A 20,777-nucleotide genomic window follows, 5' to 3' on the forward strand; every position below is an offset into this window, starting at 1 on the left:
GTGTTGTGTTGATGTTTTTTTCTAATATTTGTCTATAATGATACTAATATTGATTAAAAATTAAGAGGACAAGTAGCGAGCAAAGCTTTTAGCTGTAGCTCCGCCTCTGAAGATATTAAATCGTGGAGGTGTGGCGGTATGGGGCTGCATTGCAGCTCAGAGATGCGGATGACTTCATAAAAATTGTGAAGCTATGAACTCTTTTTCTTTACTGGAATTTCAGAAGAAGAACCTCTTCCATTAGGCCAGGGGCTCCAGCTCAGGAGAACAAAGATTTAAACTCAGCAGGGGGTCTTTTGTTTCTGCTTAGAAAAGTCTTATTAAGGATCCGGTGTGAGAATCTGACCTCAAACATTCCTTAAAACTGGAAAATCCTCTGCTACAAAGAGTGGATGATAATTGTTCTCCACACAGGAAAACACCTCAGTGACATGGTTGTTTCTGGTTTCTGCAGGCTCTTTAAAAAGTGGAATTGTCCTTTAAAAACTCATTTTGTTTTGAGGATATCTGGGAGGAGCAAGGAAATTCGGGAGTTTGAAATGCTTTTCCACCAAGGAGCAGATTGAGACGACAACAAACCTGTGGATTTCTATCACCTGATGTTTCCAATCTGCACAAACTCTCCGTCCACAACTATTCCCGTTCTTTTTGGGCCTTTTTCAGGCCCGACCTTGAACAGGTGCTTTTATTCTGAAAATAAAGCGTCCGACTCTACAGACAAAGTTCATTGGGACTGACGTGTGCATTGATGCCTTTTCTGAAGGGAAGAAAAGTCAAACAAAGGGGGGGAAATGAAATCTCTGCTGCTCAGTTTTCCGAGCTCTCTCCGACTTTCCCTCTGCCATCTCCGGCTGTCATGGATAGCCGGGCAACTTGGAGCTCCCTGTGCTGACCAGCAGGGCTGCAGATTGAGCCTCCCTGCCCCCCACCCCCCCAGGAAGAGACAGAGCAGCCTTCAAGATTGATCCCCTGCCGTGTGTGGGGGGGTCTTTTCTTTGCCCCCACCACCACCACCACACACACACACACACACCACCCCCTGCTCCCTCCTTTCTGCCTCACCCATCCTTCCAAATGAAATCAGCGCATGCCAGGAGACCAGTGTGCCTCCCCCCAGTATGCCTCTGGCATTAAGGGGCAAAAGCCCTCACTCGGTGGTTGGTCCTCCCCCCGCCCCTGCAGCCCCCCCCCCCCCCCCCCCCCCCCCCTTGTTTCAGCCGGTAAATACAAAGAGAGGAGAAAAAGCCGCATTACAAGCTCCTTAAGGGTCAAGGACAGGCCCCGCTCTGAAAAGCTTCTAAGAGTCTTATTGTTGAATCACATAGCTCACGATTACACCCTCTGTCATCTCCACACGGATTTGGCGTTTTCGGGCACACAACTTGAAAACGTCAAGCAGCCACTCAGTGCGTCCGGCAGGAATCGTTACCGACAGGACGTCAAAGGAGGAGAGTGAGCACAGATGTAGCTTTAGGGCTCCAAAATGGGGATTTGGCTTAAAGATTTCATACCTTAACAGCAGTTGGTTTTACAGTCATGGAGGGTAGAGAGAGAGGGGGGAGAGGGGGGTCAGAAGACAAAGTGCCAGATTTGTGAGTGTGTTTTCATAAATGCATTCTGCGTTTGTTGCTGTGGTTACACTCCCTCTGCAAAGCCACCTTTGATCCATTCATGCATTAACTGTTAGCTACTGTGCATTAGTCACGGCCCATTATGTTCTCCTTTCATGCAAAATACATTAAAATCACGTTTTCTGGAGACCAGAAGCAGGCGGTGCTCCGCCTCAAACTTGCAAAGATGGTTTCTGTCGATGAGACAGGAGCTTGTTTTGTGAACCTGTGAAACCTTCATCCATAACCAGAGGAGGAGCGAGAACTGAGACTCATGGCACTGGTGGTCAAACACAAAACTTTAACTTGTTTTTCACTAAACTTTGACGGCGCTCTAAAGTAAAGAGGATTGTCAAAGTTTCATTGTGTTTTTTTTTTTTTTACTTTTCCAGTTTGAATGAACAGATTTATCTCTAGAAATAGAAACACTTTTAACATAGAGAGAATTTCTATTGGATATTGATGGAATAATGTATATAAGTTTTCTCATATTTGCTTATTTTATGCATCACCTAGCTATATATAGGTGATATAATCATGTTTGCAGAAGTGTGTGTGTCCAACTCTGTTTCACAGGAAGGTGGAGGTGACACCCTTGGGAGAAAATGATTGTCTTTGCGTCTTTTCAGCATTCTCCTGAGAACCTGTGTTAGCTGTGTCTAAAATGAATCGAAGGACGCTCTGAGTTAGTTTATCCGTGAGAAAAGGCTTTGCGGGTCCGGACATGATGTGGGAAGACTGTGGAAGGATGGACATGTTGCAATTAATGTTTCTGATAGCGCTGCAGCTGTGTTTTTATCTGTTTCTCCTCCTTAGAGCTCAGCGCATGCGTAACTTAGGGAAAACCCAAAACAACTTAATAAAAGGGGAGTGCAGCAGAAAATGCACCAGAGTGGAGAGACATTATTTACTGGGTAGATCTCTGTCTGCTCTCCTCATAAAGGTACCTTGGTCTGTTTGTCTTTCTTTTCCTTTTTGAATTGTTATGATGTTGCTGGTTGTTGCAGATATCTGATAATCATATCTATAGTAACATGACATTTGTTTTTGAACGTGATAAAACTGAACATTTTACGCCCGTCTTGGGACAACAAAAGATGGTGTACAAGACTTGCAAACTTTTCTTAAAAAAAACGCATTTTTGACGGTCAAAACATACTTCAGTACTGTTTTTCCTGGTGATTTATGATACTTTTGGCTTACCGTAGATTTCAGTCTGCTTTCAAAGCAAAAAAGGTTTTTCAGCGCCTCCAGCCCAATGAATCCACAGTTTGCCATAGAAGCCAACCAAACTGCTCATTCGAGGCCAGTGTTGCCAAAAATGATCTCAAATCAGAAGAGGACAAAGGAACGAAGAAAGGAGCAATTCTTCCAAAAAATGATTTCAATCCTTCATTTTTCTGTTTGTTTTTTCCTTTTTTGTTTTCCTTTGTTTTATTACAGAAAAAGCTTAGCAGTTTCCCTCATGTCTTTATGCTTCATAGGAAGCTTTAAAGGGTCGTTACCATGCTACTCTAACAAGAATAAAAAATAATACACAACTATGGACGTAGACATTGACCCAGATATCAATTTCTTTGACTTTGTGAATAACCACTGCAGTTATTACACAGAAGAAGAATACAATAGAAATCCTAATCACAAACTCTCAATCATTCATTTGAACAGCAGAAGCTTCTAGGTGAATCACCAAACCATTGAAGAATACTTGCAACCATTTAACAAACCTTTCAAAACAATATCACAAACCTTGCTAAAGGCAGAAAAGGGCTCACACGTCCAGCTTGAGAGCTACATAAGACTTTCACTGTGCGAACAGGAAATATAAGCAAGGCAGGGGGTAGCTCTTTATATACATAACAGTCTTAAGCACAAAGTTGTGGAGGCAATGTCAGGCTGTATTGACGATGTCATGGAATGTATATCTTTAGAGATTAGTATGGAGAAACGTCATATTCAGCTGCGTGTATCGAGCCTCTGCATCAGACATGGAAACCTTCACAAGTGCGATTGTAAAAACGTTTGCTAATATTTCCAAAAAGGTAATGTTTCTTTGTGGCGATTTTAACTTAGATTTGTTGAACCCAAACAATCACACCAAGACAGAAGATTTCAAGCATACAATGTACAGTTTAAGCCTATGTCCACTAACAACATACAGCGCAACCTTGATAGACAACATATTCACAAGCTGCCTAGAAAAAAATAAAGAGTTGACTATTGACAGACATCAGCGACCACCTCCCAGTATTTGCAAATGATGAATGCGTTGGCAGAGAAATAAAAGAGAAAAAGCAAATAGTTTAGAGAAGGAAACTAACAGAGGAATCAATAAACGCATTTAAATCAGAACTACAAGCACAAACCTGGAAAACTCTGTATGAAAGCAATGATGTCAACGCAGCCTATGAAAGATTTATGCAGGAGTTTACAAATACATATACGACAAAAACTGCCCACTTCCAAAATCTTGTAATAGAAAACAACATAACAAATACCCATGGACTGAGAAACAGATCCAAAAAAAAGAACAGTTTATACAAACAATTCTTAAAAAACAGAACTGTTAAAGCAGCAGTACAAAATATAAACAGTTACATTAATAACAGGCAGCAGTTTGTCCTACTGGATGACTGTAAATCATCCCTGCTACATTTAAGCTGTGGAGTTCCACAAGGGTCAATATTAGGTCCCACACTGTTCCTCCTTTACATTAATGACATACACTTGGTGCCAAATACACTCACTCATACTTTTTATATGCAGACGACACAACTATAATCTGTACAGGGGAAACCTCAGGGAAATTGTAAAAATAGTAATCTAGCCACAGGGGTTGCAATCTAGCCACAGGGGTTGCAAGCCAGTTGCCTCTGTGCCGGTCCCAAGCCCGGATAAATAGAGAGGGTTGCGTCAGGAAGGGCATCCGGCGTAAAAATTGCCAAAATAACCATGCGAATCATCCACAACACTTTTGACATACCGGATCGGTCGAGGCCCGGGTTAACAACGACCGCCACCGATGCTGTTAACCTACAGGGTGTCGGTGGAAATTTGACTACTGTTGGTCGAAGAAAGAGGGGAGGCAGAAGGGTCCGTGGCCAGAGAGAGAAGGGAAAAGGCAGGAACATAGGTTTGAGAATAGGGACTCTTAACGTTGGCACAATGACAGGGAAAGGCAGAGAGCTGGCAGACATGATGGAGAGAAGGAAGGTAGATGTACTGTGTGTGCAGGAGACAAGGTGGAAGGGCAGCAAGGCACGTAGTATTGGAGGAGGATACAAACTGTTCTATCATGGTGTTGATAGGAAGAGAAACGGGGTAGGTGTGATTCTGAAGGGGGAGTTTGTAAACAGTGTTCTAGAGGTGAAAAGAGTCTCAGACAGGATGATGAGCCTAAAGTTAGAAATTGAAGGGGTGATGGTGAATGTAGTCAGTGGGTATGCGCCACAGGTTGGCTGTGAGTTAGAAGTGAAGGAGAGATTCTGGAGTGAGTTGGATGAGGTCATAGAGGGTATCCCCAGAGGAGAGAGAGTTGTTATTGGAGCAGACTTTAATGGGCATGTTGGTGAGGGCAACAGAGGTGATGAGGAGGTGATGGGCAGGTTTGGTGTGAAGGAAAGGAATCTGGAGGGACAGATGGTGGTGGACTTTGCGAAGAGGATGGAAATGGCTGTAGTCAACACTTACTTCCAGAAGAGAGAGGAAGATAGAGTGACATACAGAAGTGGAGGTAGGAGTACTCAGGTGGACTACATCCTATGTAGACGAGGTCATTTGAGAGAGGTTAATGACTGCAAGGTGGTGGTAGGAGAGAGTGTAGCCAGACAGCACCGCATGGTGGTGTGTAAGATGACTCTGGAGGTCAGGAAGAAGAAGAGAGGGAAAACAGAAAAGAAGACCAAGTGGTGGAAGCTACAGAATGAAGAAACTTGTGAGGAATTTAGGCAGAAGTTGAGACAGGTCCTGGGTGGTCAGGATGAGCTTCCAGATGACTGGGAAACTACAGCAGAGATTATCAGGGAAACAGGTAGGAAGGTGCTAGGTGTGTCATCTGGAAAGAGGAAAGACGGTAAAGAGACTTGGTGGTGGAATGAGGAAGTACAGGAATGCGTCCAGAGGAAGAGGTTGGCTAAAAGGAAGTGGGATGTAGAAAGGACTGAGGAAGGTAGACAGGAGTACAAGGAAGCGCAGCGTAGAGTGAAGAGAGAGGTGGCAAAGGCCAAACAGAAAGCTTACGATGAGCTATATGACAGGTTAGACACAAAGGAAGGAGAGAAGGACTTGTACAGGCTAGCCAGACAGAGAGACAGAGATGGGAAGGACGTGCAACAGATAAGGGTGATTAAGGACAGAGATGGAAAGGTGCTAACAACCCAGGAGAGTGTACAGAAAAGATGGAAGGAGTATTTTGAGGAGCTGATGAACGTGGAAAATGACAGGGAAAGAAGGGAGGAAGATGTGGTTGTTGTGGAGCAGGAAGTAGCAGAGATTGGAAAGGATGAGGTTAGGAAGGCTCTGAAAAGGATGAAGAGCGGAAAGGCCGTTGGTCCTGATGACGTACCTGTGGAGGTATGGAAGTGCTTAGGAGAGACAGCAGTGGAATTTCTAACGAGTTTTTTCAATAGGATTCTAGAGAGTGAGAAGATGCCTGAGGAATGGAGGAGAAGCGTTCTGGTTCCGATCTTTAAGAACAAGGGTGACACGCAGAACTGCAGCAACTATAGAGGAATAAAGTTGATGAGCCACACAATGAAGCTGTGGGAAAGAGTAGTGGAAGCCAGGCTTAGGAAGAAGGTGGAGATTTGTGAGCAGCAGTATGGTTTCATGCCCCGTAAGAGCACCACTGATGCCATTTTTGCTTTGAGAATGTTGATGGAAAAGTACAGAGAAGGTCAGAAGGAGCTGCATTGTGTGTTCGTAGATTTAGAGAAGGCGTATGACAGGGTGCCGAGGGAGGAGCTGTGGTACTGTATGAGGTCGTCTGGAGTGGCAGAAAAGTATGTCAGAGTAGTTCAGGACATGTATGAGAGAAGTATGACGGTGGTGAGATGTGCTGTAGGTCAGACAGAGGAGTTCAAGGTGGAGGTGGGACTACACCAAGGATCAGCTTTGAGTCCTTTTTTGTTTGCTATGCTGATGGACAGGCTGACAGACGAGGTAAGACAGGAATCTCCCTGGACAATGATGTTTGCGGATGACATCGTAATTTGCAGTGAGAGTAGAGAGCAGGTGGAGGAACAGCTAGAGAGGTGGAGGTTTGCTCTGGAAAGAAGAGGCATGAAGGTCAGTCGTAGTAAGACAGAATACATGTGTCTGAACGAGAGGGATCAAGGTAGAAGCGTTAGGTTACAGGGGGCTGAGGTGAAGAAGGTGCAGGAGTTTAAGTACTTGGGGTCAACAGTTCAGTGTGATGGGGAGTGTGGAAAAGAGGTGAAGAGGCGAGTGCAGGCAGGTTGGAGCGGGTGGAGGAAAGTGTCAGGAGTGTTGTGTGACAGAAGAGTGTCAGCAAGACTCAAAGGAAAGGTGTACAAGACAGTGGTGAGACCAGCTCTGCTCTATGGGTTAGAGACGGTAGCAGTGAGACAGAGACAAGAGGCTGGGATGGAGGTAGCGGAGATGAAGATGTTGAGGTTCTCCTTAGGAGTGACCAGGTTAGACAGGATAAGGAACGAGTACATCAGAGGGACGGCTCATGTTGCCTGTGTTAGCGACAAAGTCAGAGAAGCCAGACTGAGATGGTTTGGACATGTTCAGAGGAGGGATAGTGGATATATTGGTAGAAGGATGTTGGAGATGGAGCTGCCTGGCAGGAGGGCAAGAGGACGGCCAAAGAGGAGATACATGGATGTCTTGACAGAGGACATGAAGTTGGCTAATGTTAGGGTAGAAGATGTTCATGATAGAGTGAGGTGGAAAAGGATGATTCGCTGTGGCGACCCCTGATGGGAAAAGCCGAAAGAGAAAGAAAGTAAATACAGAATTAGGGAAACTAAAACAATGATTTGACAAAAATAAACTCTCACTCAGTGTTTACAAAACTAAATTCATTATTTTTGGAAATCCCCACATTCCTGCAGATTTAGAAATAAAAGTTGCCATTGATAACCATGTTCTGGAAAGAGTGACAGAAATTAAGTTTCTTGGAGTAATCATGGACGACAAAATAAGCTGGAAACCACAAATAAAGCAGGTCAGAGCCCACTCTTTCTCCAGCACACTGTTTATCTTATGTATTTTAAACCACTGTTCTGATTTTTCAATTCTGTTTGAAAATTAAGAAACTAAAAAAAGCTCTTAAGCCTACTAAACAATCTTCATGTATGTGATAATACATAAACCTTGGAACACAAAAAAACGATTTATTTTTAAATATTGTTTTTTTTCCTGAATTCTTTTACAATCTGGAAATTTCACGACAACAACCTAGAGTCAGCCTCTAAATCCAAACTTTTGCAAAGTCTCAATAGCTGTCAAGCACCTATTTGTGTGAAATTTGCTTTCAGCATTTGACCTACCACCTGGGGGGGGGGCAGTGAGTTGCAGGCACAGCTGCATTCAGGAACCATTTGGAGTATTTATCCCTCCAATCCAACCCCTTCATGCTGAGTGTCAAGCAGGGAGGCATTGGGTCCCATTTTTAGAGTCTTTGGTATGACTCGACCTGGATTTGAACTCCCGACCTTCCGGTCACAGGGCGGACACAACCAAGGAAAGGAAAAGGTTTATGTCAAAGACCACTAGCTCCGTGGAGAAAGTGGGTGTTAGCCTGGGGGGCAGAGCTGGCAGCGCAGACTTTTCTTGGAAGGGGCTGTTCTTACAGGTCCGGTGTGAGAACCCGCCTGTTTTTGTGGGTTGGGAGGGGCTGGTGATCAGAATGCAGGTTTTTAGAGGAATACTCAGAAATGCATGAACTGATCAAAATACCAATTTGGAGTTTATTTTGGTGAGGAATGATTATAATACACTTAAAGGCAGAAAACGTTGATTTTGCATGGTATAGGCCCTTTAAGGGAAACCTCTGCTGTAACTGAGAGCAAAAGATAACTTATTAATGTCATTATGAAATGCATTTTTAAAAAACTGCTGGATTAAAGAAGGACTCTGAGGTATTATGGAAATATCTGCAAAGTGAAGGCCGCCGTGTCTTTAAGAAGCGCTGATGAACGCTTCACGCCAGCCTTTCCATGCAGAGAGACGAAAGCCAGCTTCCACAAAAGGGGGTGAGAGCCAGAGCGCACATCCGGGGGTCAGGCATCAGCGGGCACGCCGCATGCCTGTGTGTCGTGCTCACACTCTCCAGGTATCCGAGCATGATATTCCTGTGGTGAGCAGGTTTGTTCTCCACGCCTGAACAAAGCGCTCCTGAACACGGCCCCATTGTGCTGCACAGAGTTCATGTTATATTTATGCAGCCTAAAGCACTCTCTGCCATCCTCCATGATCAGCCTCCTCACTCCTCTTCTGCTGGGTTGAACTCTCGCCCAGCTCCGCTGGGCCTCCCCTCTGCAGACAACAGCGTTCCATCTCATCGCTTTTGCCCCAGATATTGTCTATTTTTACAGAGAATAATTAGACATGAAACTGATTTAAATACTGACTCCCAAATCTGTTTTTTAACCTGCGCTTAGTGTAAGGCGGGACACGACGGTAAAGGTGAGCATCAGAGGGTCCTGCTCATCGTTTTGGTGCTGTCTGCTGCATTATTTCACACCTGTGTCGGGGGGAGAAGCATGTTGGCTTGTGTTTGCTCATGGGCTGCAGTCGCCTGCGGTGTGTTTGTGGCAGCATAAGCTGCGCTCATTATCTGAAATTGAGGGAGAAGATTTCACCCGCAGTTACCTATGAATAAAAAGCGCTCAGAGACACAGACAGAAAGGTCAACATTTTTTAAGTGTTTGTTTTTAAGCGCCTGTTAAGTCTCTTCGTTTTACACTCAGGCTCAAAAGCTGCAGCCATGACGTCGTCCGTCCAGAAATGAAGATGTCTGCTTCTTCAAAGAAGTCGAGTGATCTTTAGGGATGTAAAAGATACAGATATGGACTGAAAAATGGATTGAACACTGAGAGTAACAGCATCAGATGAAACCGACAAGATAATGTTGGTAAAAAGGTATAAATTGGGAAATAAATGATTGATTTCTGATCAACTTTGTCAGTTTCTTTTGCTGTCTTTGCCTTTTCATGTAAATGTGATGCAAACAAAAAAAAAACGTCCAATCACAAGCTGCAAGTGGTCAATTCCAATTGGCTGAAGGGGAACCACTAAACATCTGATTACCCTTTTTTTTCAGCACTGCAAACAATACCTAAAAAAATTATTATGACACCTTTTATTTTACCACAAAGACCCAAAATGCAGGTTTTTATGTTTGAAGCTGGCATGTTCTATAGACATTTTGTTTTTGTTGCTTCAAATAAAAATTAATAAATGTATAAATTTTGATTTGATTTGATTTATTGATTTGTTTCAAGCATTGTAGTCAAAGCAATAAAGAATTTACAAAATCAAAATCCTTACAGAAATGTTGAAATGCATAGATTAAAAAGACATTAAATAAAACAAAACAAAAAAGTCACTTAAATGACATTTGCTTAAATAAATACAGAGATAATTGACTAAAGTCAAGTAGAGGTTGATTTATTGCTTGAAAAGAAGTGGGAAGAAGCGAATTTCTATAATCCCACCCTCACTGACTTAATTCATTTAGTTTTACAGTTTTTGTAATCCGGTTCTTTTCAAAATGACTTTTTCTGTTAAAAGACGTTTTTATTGATGGTTTTAAAATGCCAGATGAATATTAAATGTCTAGATTGTATCCATTTAGGTGAAAGAACTGGACTGCATTGTGTCATCACAAGGTTTGTTGAATCTGTTGTGTCATCACAAATCAGGAGAGAAGGAAGGATGTACACTCCTGCACTGCAAAAACTGAATCGTAAGAAACTAAAAAGACTTGTTTCAACCAAATTTGTCTTATTTTCTGTTTTGCAAGAAAAATAATCTGGTGAAGAAAGTTATCCAAAAGTAAAACAATCTTAGTTTGGGAAACACGTATCGTTGTGACTAGAATTTGTTTCTAGAAAAATAAAAATTTTTGATAAAACCTTTTTTCTTCTCCCATAGATATCATGTACCAGTAAGGATAAAACTAATCATAATGACACTAGAAATACAATCTGAACACTCCAATTTGTGGTCATACATAAATAAACAATTTGTTAAACACCCCTGGTAAAGAACCACAACTTTTCTCACTTTTTCCAAATACAACGTATCTGGTGGCTGTGTGACACAGCCTTGAGGTTCTTTAAGTAGACATTTCCCAACTGTTGGTAACATTCATGTTTTTGTTGAAATGTTTTCCCAAGAATGTTTCCCATGTCCAAAAAACAGGCAAAAAGAGAACATGACGATGCATTTTGTTTAAAGAAATAGATGGAAAACAAGCGCCTCCACTTACATTTTCAGGAGTAAGAGCAGGACTTTGTAACAAAGCTACGAATGAAAAGAAGAACGCTCCAGCAAATTCATTTGGATCTATTCAGAGTTGGATCTGCTGCTGCGCTGGTGCTAAAGTTCTCTTCAGCTGATTCTCCTCCAGAATGTTCTTGAATTCTGTTGGATGCAGCAAGAAGCATTTCTTTTCTGATTTGTCTCCAAACCGTCTTGTCATAACAATTATTCCCCCTCATCTATAGGAAGTCAAGATAGTCACTTGTTACATAGAGTCAGGTATATTAAAAGTTGTTTTTTCTTAAAAACAAATATCTGTTTTACTCATTTGGATTGTTGAAAATGCAAAAGTGCAAGTTTCCTTTATTCCTTAGATCTGAAGAATTAAAAGTGACTATTTTCTGCAAACATCCAGGAATGCGTCCAGAGGAAGAGGTTGGCTAAAAGGAAGTGGGATGTAGAAAGGACTGAGGAAGGTAGACAGGAGTACAAGGAAGCGCAGCGTAGAGTGAAGAGAGAGGTGGCAAAGGCCAAACAGAAAGCTTACGATGAGCTATATGACAGGTTAGACACAAAGGAAGGAGAGAAGGACTTGTACAGACTAGCCAGACAGAGAGACAGAGATGGGAAGGACGTGCAACAGATAAGGGTGATTAAGGACAGAGATGGAAAGGTGCTAACAACCCAGGAGAGTGTACAGAAAAGATGGAAGGAGTATTTTGAGGAGCTGATGAACGAGGAAAATGACAGGGAAAGAAGGGAGGAAGATGTGGTTGTTGTGGAGCAGGAAGTAGCAGAGATTGGAAAGGATGAGGTTAGGAAGGCTCTGAAAAGGATGAAGAGCGGAAAGGCCGTTGGTCCTGATGACGTACCTGTGGAGGTATGGAAGTGCTTAGGAGAGACAGCAGTGGAATTTCTAACGAGGTTGTTCAATAGGATTTTAGAGAGTGAGAAGATGCCTGAGGAATGGAGGAGAAGCGTTCTGGTCCCGATCTTTAAGAACAAGGGTGACACGCAGAACTGCAGCAACTATAGAGGAATAAAGTTGATGAGCCACACAATGAAGCTGTGGGAAAGAGTAGTGGAAGCCAGGCTTAGGAAGAAGGTGGAGATCTGTGAGCAGCAGTATGGTTTCATGCCCCGTAAGAGCACCACTGATGCCATTTTTGCTTTGAGAATGTTGATGGAAAAGTACAGAGAAGGTCAGAAGGAGCTGCATTGTGTGTTCGTAGATTTAGAGAAGGCGTATGACAGGGTGCCGAGGGAGGAGCTGTGGTACTGTATGAGGTCGTCTGGAGTGGCAGAGAAGTATGTCAGAGTAGTTCAGGACATGTATGAGAGAAGTATGACGGTGGTGAGATGTGCTGTAGGTCAGACAGAGGAGTTCAAGGTGGAGGTGGGACTACACCAAGGATCAGCTTTGAGTCCTTTTTTGTTTGCTATGCTGATGGACAGGCTGACAGACGAGGTAAGACAGGAATCTCCCTGGACAATGATGTTTGCGGATGACATTGTAATTTGCAGTGAGAGTAGAGAGCAGGTGGAGGAACAGCTAGAGAGGTGGAGGTTTGCTCTGGAAAGAAGAGGCATGAAGGTCAGTCGTAGTAAGACAGAATACATGTGTCTGAACGAGAGGGATCAAGGTAGAAGCGTTAGGTTACAGGGGGCTGAGGTGAAGAAGGTGCAGGAGTTTAAGTACTTGGGGTCAACAGTTCAGTGTGATGGGGAGTGTGGAAAAGAGGTGAAGAGGCGAGTGCAGGCAGGTTGGAGCGGGTGGAGGAAAGTGTCAGGAGTGTTGTGTGACAGAAGAGTGCCAGCAAGACTCAAAGGAAAGGTGTACAAGACAGTGGTGAGACCAGCTCTGCTCTATGGGTTAGAGACGGTAGCAGTGAGACAGAGACAAGAGGCTGAGATGGAGGTAGCGGAGATGAAGATGCTGAGGTTCTCCTTAGGAGTGACCAGGTTAGACAGGATAAGGAACGAGTACATCAGAGGGACGGCTCATGTTGCCTGTGTTAGGGACAAAGTCAGAGAAGCCAGACTGAGATGGTTTGGACATGTTCAGAGGAGGGATAGTGGATATATTGGTAGAAGGATGTTGGAGATGGAGCTGCCTGGCAGGAGGGCAAGAGGACGGCCAAAGAGGAGATACATGGATGTCTTAACAGAGGACATGAAGTTGGCTAATGTTAGGGTAGAAGATGTTCATGATAGAGTGAAGTGGAAAAGGATGATTCGCTGTGGCGACCCCTGATGGGAAAAGCCGAAAGAGAAAGAAGATTTTCTGCAAACATCCCTCAGTTAGTCACAAACAATAATACAAAATTTCAGACAGTCTGTTATTTCATTTGGAAGGTCAGTGCATTTATTTTTAGGAATCTTGAAAGTGAGCATTCCCCATGTTCTCTGCTCGAAAGCAGAAAAAACCCATTGAGTGTTGGTTTAGAACAGAAACAGGACACGCTGTGTGCACAGGCACGTGGACGCTCGTGCTCGTGTTCCGCTGTGTGCACGTCTCTCAGGGTTCAGCCATGAGGGCTCGTTAAAAGGAAACAGTGCAAATGTGATTTCTGCAAAAAACAAAAAAACAAATTTAACTTGGTGTGCTTCGCTTTCCTTCCTGGAATTCTGCGCTCATTGAGTGCTCAGCTCCTAACAATGCCACTGTTCCCCAGACAAACTCCCCCTGCAGGGAAGCCACCCCCTTCTTCCTAATTTCCCTCCACCTCTTCAGAAAAGAGGCCTGTCAAAGAGCGTCATTAGTGCCAGGCCAGTTTTTTTGTTCCTGAACTCTCCGAAGAAAGAGGAAGTGTTATCTGTGGCGGACAAACTTAACCCAATTACGATCTGGTGGGGTGCAGGGGCCTGGCTTTGGGACGCGGGCTGTGCCAACCAGGCTCCCAGCCAGCCAGACAACCAAGTACGCAGGCAAAAAGCCAGCCGCCCACTCAGTCAGGCAGGCAGGCAGAAAAAGCCAGCGGCTGCCTGTTCGGTGCACCTACAGTCAAATAGCTTAACGACCATGAAAGCAGCCGTCCAGGCCTTCCCAGCGCCACCCAGACAGCTTCATCCTGCTGCATGGAGCCATTTTGACTTTCACTGGCAACGTCACTCGTCTGCCAGCAAGTCCGGAACAACAGCCCACTCTCTTAACACCGTAACTCTGAGAACATTTTCAGATTTCCCTACACACAACAAAAACTATAATCACGCCAATCTTTCACTTGAAATGTTTCATGAAAACTGATAGAAGGAGGTAAAGATGAGCGAATCTCCTGACGGCAGCAATTATCCTCACTGAGATTTCGGTAAATCACAAACCCATATCCATCAGAAAAGAAGAAAGTTTGAACCTGACCATTGGCTGTTTTCTGTCTAACTTTGGTTCTTTGGACCTGTAATAGTCACATATGATGAAAACCTGAACCTCCTCGCTACACCACAGACCCATGACCGCATATGAGAACTGGATCGAGTAACTGTGATGTCACAGAAAGGTTTTCTTCCACCTCCAATGAAATGTTACCAGTTGTCTTTTCTTTTATTTTGACAAATACAATGGCTGAGCAATAATTTTTTATTCTATAAAATCTATGAGATTTTGGCTTCTTAGAGCCAGCTGGTACTTCCTGTTTGGAACGTCAGGGGGGAGAGCTCCTCAGTCCAGTTCTCAGATACAATCAATACCACGCTCCCTGACTTTTGAACCTTTTTTCCTGATTTTTAACAAGTTGTCATTGCACGCCAATACCTAGAGTGTTTTCTGCTATATTTCCCTCCCAAAAGATTCACCTTTTTCTAATGAAAAAATCAGGATGAATCATATTCTAAAGTAAAATTAAAACTTTGTTAATCCTAACTTATTAAGTTATTTTTTTATTAGACGCGGTTTGTGTTATTTAACATACCTTACATGTTTCGGCGGATGCACTTCCGCCTTCGTCAGAGTTGTCATCAGGTGGTCAATATGTCACGTATTTAAAAAACCGTGTCTGATAAAAAATGAACATAACTTGAGAAGTCAGTTAATCTCACAGACATTGTGAACTTTACTGAATTATTTGTTAATTCTAGGATGAGGAAACAACACACAATTGAGTTGAACTTTATCTCTCAGAGAGAAATTCACTTGTCATGGTGGCTCAAAGGACAAAGAAACTTGTGATAGTACAATGACAGCTCACCAGTCATCGGATCAAATAAACAAATACGTAAAATAAAGACATAAGTAAGATTTTGATGACCTGGTCATACAGATGAGTCTGATGGCGGTCCGGTGGCGCTCGTTCCTACACGAGTCTGAGTCGGCTGCAGTGGATGAGGGCCGTTGTTCATGATGGATCAACATTGTTGCAAAAGTAGGAATGTTTACAACAAAACGCCAGAAGGACAAAAATGAAAGTATACAGTAAAGGAACTAAAATGAAAGTCACTGAATTTAGAAATGAGGTACTTTTAAGCGCTAAAAGTACTCTTTTTTTTAAAGTGCTTTTACTTTTGCACATTGATTTCATGTGGTTAGAGGAGGAAGAAAATCCTTTTCTTTGGGTGAGGTCACTTGATCCGGTTCTCATTTGTTGAGTGTTGTGGCGATGAGGTTCAGGTGTTTGTTCTGTGACCATCAGAGGACTAAAGAATCAAAGTTACTCAGAAAACAGTTGTTTGTCAGGTTGAACTTGTTTGGCTTTCTCGGTCAGAAAGTTCAGCTCAGGGGATCTGCTCAATTCTCTCCTTTCATCAGCTTGCAGAAACGTTTAAAGCAAAAGGTTAGCATGATTGCTGTTCCACTTTTGTGGTTTTCTTAATTCAAAACACTGTGGTGTTTTTTATTTGATTTTAAATAATCGTGCGCCGCTGTACCTCAATGTGCTTCTCTCTCTGTTATAAATGGACAAAGCAGGTGAAAAAGAAATCCGGCAAACCAAAGAAAGCAGCCCACTTCCAACTGCTGTTGCTGGGCAAATTCATTTACTTTGTCACACAGGATCAAGGAAAGTTTACAAAAAAACTTTTATTCAAAGACAGGAACACTCATTTCAAACTTTCCTGCAGCCAATCAGAACAGAACATTAGAAAGAAAGCGCCTGGGAATGATAATGAGAAATCAGATATCCTGGAACAAGAACAAAACATCCAACGAGACAACAACAACAACAAAACGGGAAAAAAAAGACTAAACATTTAGCAATGAGCGTTGTGGAACGTGTCACCACGGCAATTCGGCAGGCATTTTCACTGTCCATCTTTAAAAACCTTTTCAAAATATAATACAAATTGTTGCTTTTATCTGTTGTTTTCAGGAAACTTTTATTTTTAAGCGTTTTAACCTCTTAGTATTTTTTTTTTTTTTGTCTTTAATGTGCTGTCATTTCAAGGCGCCATGTAAGAAACTAAATATTAATAACTGAAACACCATTAAAATGTAGTACATAAATCACCCAATTCCCATGAAGCATCTGGCCTGGTGATTGCCTTGTAGTGGGTGAGGTCACAATACTACAGCGGCTCTCCTCCCCACAGGTTTAGAGGTCAGTCACTCTCCTCCCCTCCAGACGAAGTGGCGTGGACCAAACGGCGTTGTGTGAAAGCGCTCGCTTGGCTTTTTCAGCCACATTCCTTCAGAAGATTCTGTCTCCAGAGCGAAGCTGCAGGACTGACCATCCCAGTTAATGACATTTGGTTGCCATAGTGACTAAGCAGAACCTCTCCTACCTGTTTTGTCTCTTTCAAAGCCCAGTCTGTCTGCTCTGCAGTGGCGTCCCGTTCACACAGACAAGGGTCAGTAACTGAGAATGCACTTTTTTTTTTTTTCAATGTCATGACGGGCAGAATCCATCAGTTTCTTTAGAGTGAGAGTGATGCTGAAATGCTCTTTCTGGGCTTCCTCCAGCCTCACAGATCCGCAGAAACAGGAAACCGAGCTTTGAGGTATGCAAATGCGGACAGAGACATCATCGCCCCTCGCACACGCACAGCAGCGTCCTCCAGAATCATCAAACCTCCCTCCCCCGGCGCCACACCTCACACAGGCGCACGAGCAGACACCATCACCCCATGATCCGGCACAAGTGCCAGAGACACACTCCAACAGCCAAACATGTTGATAATTAGAGCCTTGTTATTGGAAGGTGTTATCACAACAATTAACACCCTAATGTGTGTGAGCCCATATGAGGGGGGGGTTGTGTACATGTGTGTTTGTGATGCTGGATGGTGACGAGGTGTGTGTACATTCCATTAACTCTGCTGCACACACACACACACACACACACACGCCGCAGCAAGAGCTGGGTGGAACAATGAAACAGTTTCTGGTTTGATGAAGTTCCTGTGAATTCTGACACGGAGGCAGCAGGAAGAGCTGGAGTGATAGATTCTGATTGATATCCAGTGGGGAGCAGCGAAAAAGGAAGGGGCTGAGCGGGTGGGGGGGGGGGGCATGGTGGGGAGGTGTGTGTATGGGGAGGTGGGGTGGGTGAAGGAATAAATAAAGAGGAGAAGAAAACAGAAGAAGAAAGAATGGACACTGAAGAGGATTTAAACGACAGGAGAACAAATGTGGAGCTTCAGAGGCGTTGGATCAGAACCGAGGAGGAGGTGGAGGTGCAGGCGGAGGTGGAAAAACGGGGGGGAACAGTGGTGAGGGAGGGGGAGACAGAAGGTGATAATAAAATGTGCTCTGATGCATGTTAAGCATCTTGTTTATCAAGCTTGGAAACAAATCCTGCATGAAAAGCTTCGGTTTTGCACCGACAGCAGAGAAACGATTCCATAGAAAAAAACAAATGTGATTCTTTCACAACATTTGAAGAACATGTGGATTGTCTGCATCGTGTCGGTCACTCTGGCAGCTGCTGCTCCCACAGGTTTGATCCCCAACAAGCAGTTCCGCTCGTCTCAGTGCACAGAGACAGGCGAGCCGACTCGGTTCAAATAGGCGGGAAATGTTCAAAAACTACGGTGGCCCTGAAGTGCAAATCTCACACTGCAAAAACACATTAAATATCACAACAACAATAAAAAAAACAGAATAAATAATAATTAAAAAAAATTTAGAAATCAAAACAAAATAAAATAAATCAAAACACATTCCGAGAAAAAATGAAACAAATCAGAAAACTAAAGTAAGTTTCAGGAATCAAACTACTTGAGTATTTTTTTTATTAAAATCATTGAATCAGAAGCAGATGAAAAGACAGCTGATTTGATGTGAAGACAATTTGCTTCCACCTGCAGACTAATGGATCTTTGTTTGTCCTGAGCCGGCATCTGACTCAAAATCGTATGTAAACTGGAAGAGACAATAAATAAAGAAGAACTAATGAAGAAGAGCTGGTATAAAAAAAGGTCTATCCGTCTTCAACTACTTTTTTTTGGGGGGGGGTCAGTATTTTCTTTTCATGGTATTTTTTTGCCGAGTCTGGAGTTGCCAGGCAACAGGGTCAAGAGCAGAGGTGACCAAACTTTTTCGCTCAAAGGGCCAAAATCTAAATGTGATCCCGGTCCGTCTGCCAAATACAATCATTATTTTTGCATGTCATGAAATAAAAAGCAGAGAATAAAGAATATAGTTTAGGTTATTTATTTGTATTTGGTACTTGTCAAGGTAACACACATTAGTGCGACTAATAAGTTAGTAACATTTTTCTTTGAATCTCTCGATCTCCCACTCCCTTCAATTAACGGTGAACTTTCGTAGTTAGCCAATGTGGAGCTGTCCTGTGCTGCCGAGGGCATCAGGAGGGCGGCTTGCTGTGACAGAAGTTTAGATTGGAACTCACTAGGATTTGTCTTTTGCGCCTCACCTATGTGCTTGGATAAAACTATGTGTTTAGTCTCGTAGTGGCGGCGTATGTTGTACTCTTTAAGTACAGCCACGGACTGCAGACAAAATAGACAAACAGCCCGAGTAAAGATTTCACTGGAAAAATAATCCTCCTCCCATATTTGTTTAAAATGCCTCTCATCCGTTTGCTACTACCGTTGTCGCTCCATGAATGAATGGGAAAGGTTAAGGGGTTTTAACCAAACACTCCGCGGCCTCTACAGGCACAGCTTGGTGAGCTAAAAGACAACCTTTGGTGGGCCAAATTTGGCACCCATGGTCTAGAGGAAGACCAGAGGGGAGGTTTATGGATGTTTCAACAATCCAACTCAGTTTGAGTTTTTCCACATAAACCAAACTATTTCTCAAATGTATATAGTGTGTGATGCAGTCTGAAAAACAGCCAAAGAGTTGGAGCACAGATCCTACAAGCCTCAGTCAGTCAGGATGCTGAAGCTGTAGTGGCAGAATTTGTTAAATGAATCTACAGTTTTCTCTTCTCCCTCCATGAGGAGTGTGTGCATTTAAGTCACAGGCTGCCTTCAAAGTGTCCAATCGCAGCGTTTGTGTAGGCTGGCTTAATGAGCTGAAGACGCTTGTCCATTACTCCCCCAGCTGATGGCTCCTCGCAGCAGCGCTCCCACAGCTGGAGGAGGTGGAGGAGAGCGCGCTCAGGCTCCGGTGATGGTATGTCTGCATCTTTAAGTCCCACCAGTAATGATAATGTCACTCCTGCAGCCTAAAGAAGAGAAGATGCAGCTGGGATTTGTGCAGCTCTGCCTCATTTATGGATTCAGTGAGACCTGATCAAACTTTATGACCGTTCCTGCTATGAGATGTTTGGATTTCGCCTTCGTCATGTCACATTTAGTTCCAAACCAGGAAAGTTATGGAGCACAAAGCTGTTTCTTGTTTCATTTTTCTCATACTTCAGGATCAATAAACAAACCTGACAGAAAAGACCAAGTCTTTCCAGGCTGATTTCAGGGAACAGAGTTGGTGAAACCTCCCACTGAGAGCTCCGTGTCTGTCACCAACAGAACTTTTTCCACATTTTCTTCTGTTCCTGTCTTTGGTCTAAAGTATGTTCATCCATACAGAGGTGGACTCGCTGCTTCATTTAAAGCAGGCATGTCCAAAGTCTGGCCTGTGAGCCCTAATGGGGCCTGCATTCAAATTCCTACCAGGTTCCTGTCACAGAATCATGCGCCCCCGGCACTTTCTAAAACTATTTCTTGATGACTGACCATAGAAAACCCGTGCTGACCCTTCCGTGACCCTTTCTGGCTCATTTATAAAACGTCAACTAACGAAATGAACAGTATTGTTACTCTGATCAAAACAAGTGGTGTTATTTTCCTGTTGACATGATTTGCATTTAGAAGTTTACAGTGAGAATTTAATCATGAGCAACATGTTACACATCACGTGAAGCCAGATTTCAAAGTCTTTTCTTCATTTTATTTCTGCTCTTCAAACATGAAATTCACAGTAATTTTGGTAAAAGTTTATTCAGACGTCTTCCTGTTATGTGGAGAGATGCTAAGTATCCCAAAATGTGCATTAAATGGTTCATTTATATTTAAAGAATGTCGACTGATTGGTTAGCAATCACACATTTTCACCTCAACAAATCTGTTCCTCTTTGCAAAAAAAGCTTGGAAACGTCCGGTTTAAATCTTTGTTCTGCTTTTGTGTCTGGAGCAGGAGGTGTAGGACCCCAAATGCAGGAGACCAGACATCCGTGTCAGAAACTTCAACAAATGAGAAATTAACTTAGATATGACAACACCAAGGCAGCAAGAAAAGCAAAGCAGATGACCGGACCAAAAAGAACGGAAAAACCACTGAGGGGAATTAACTAAACCAAGACAGCTGTGGAGAAT

The sequence above is a fragment of the Oryzias latipes genome, chromosome 6 (assembly GCF_053564925.1).
Source record: "Oryzias latipes strain Hd-rR chromosome 6, Olatipes_Hd-rR_3.1".
NCBI lineage: Eukaryota > Metazoa > Chordata > Actinopteri > Beloniformes > Adrianichthyidae > Oryzias > Oryzias latipes.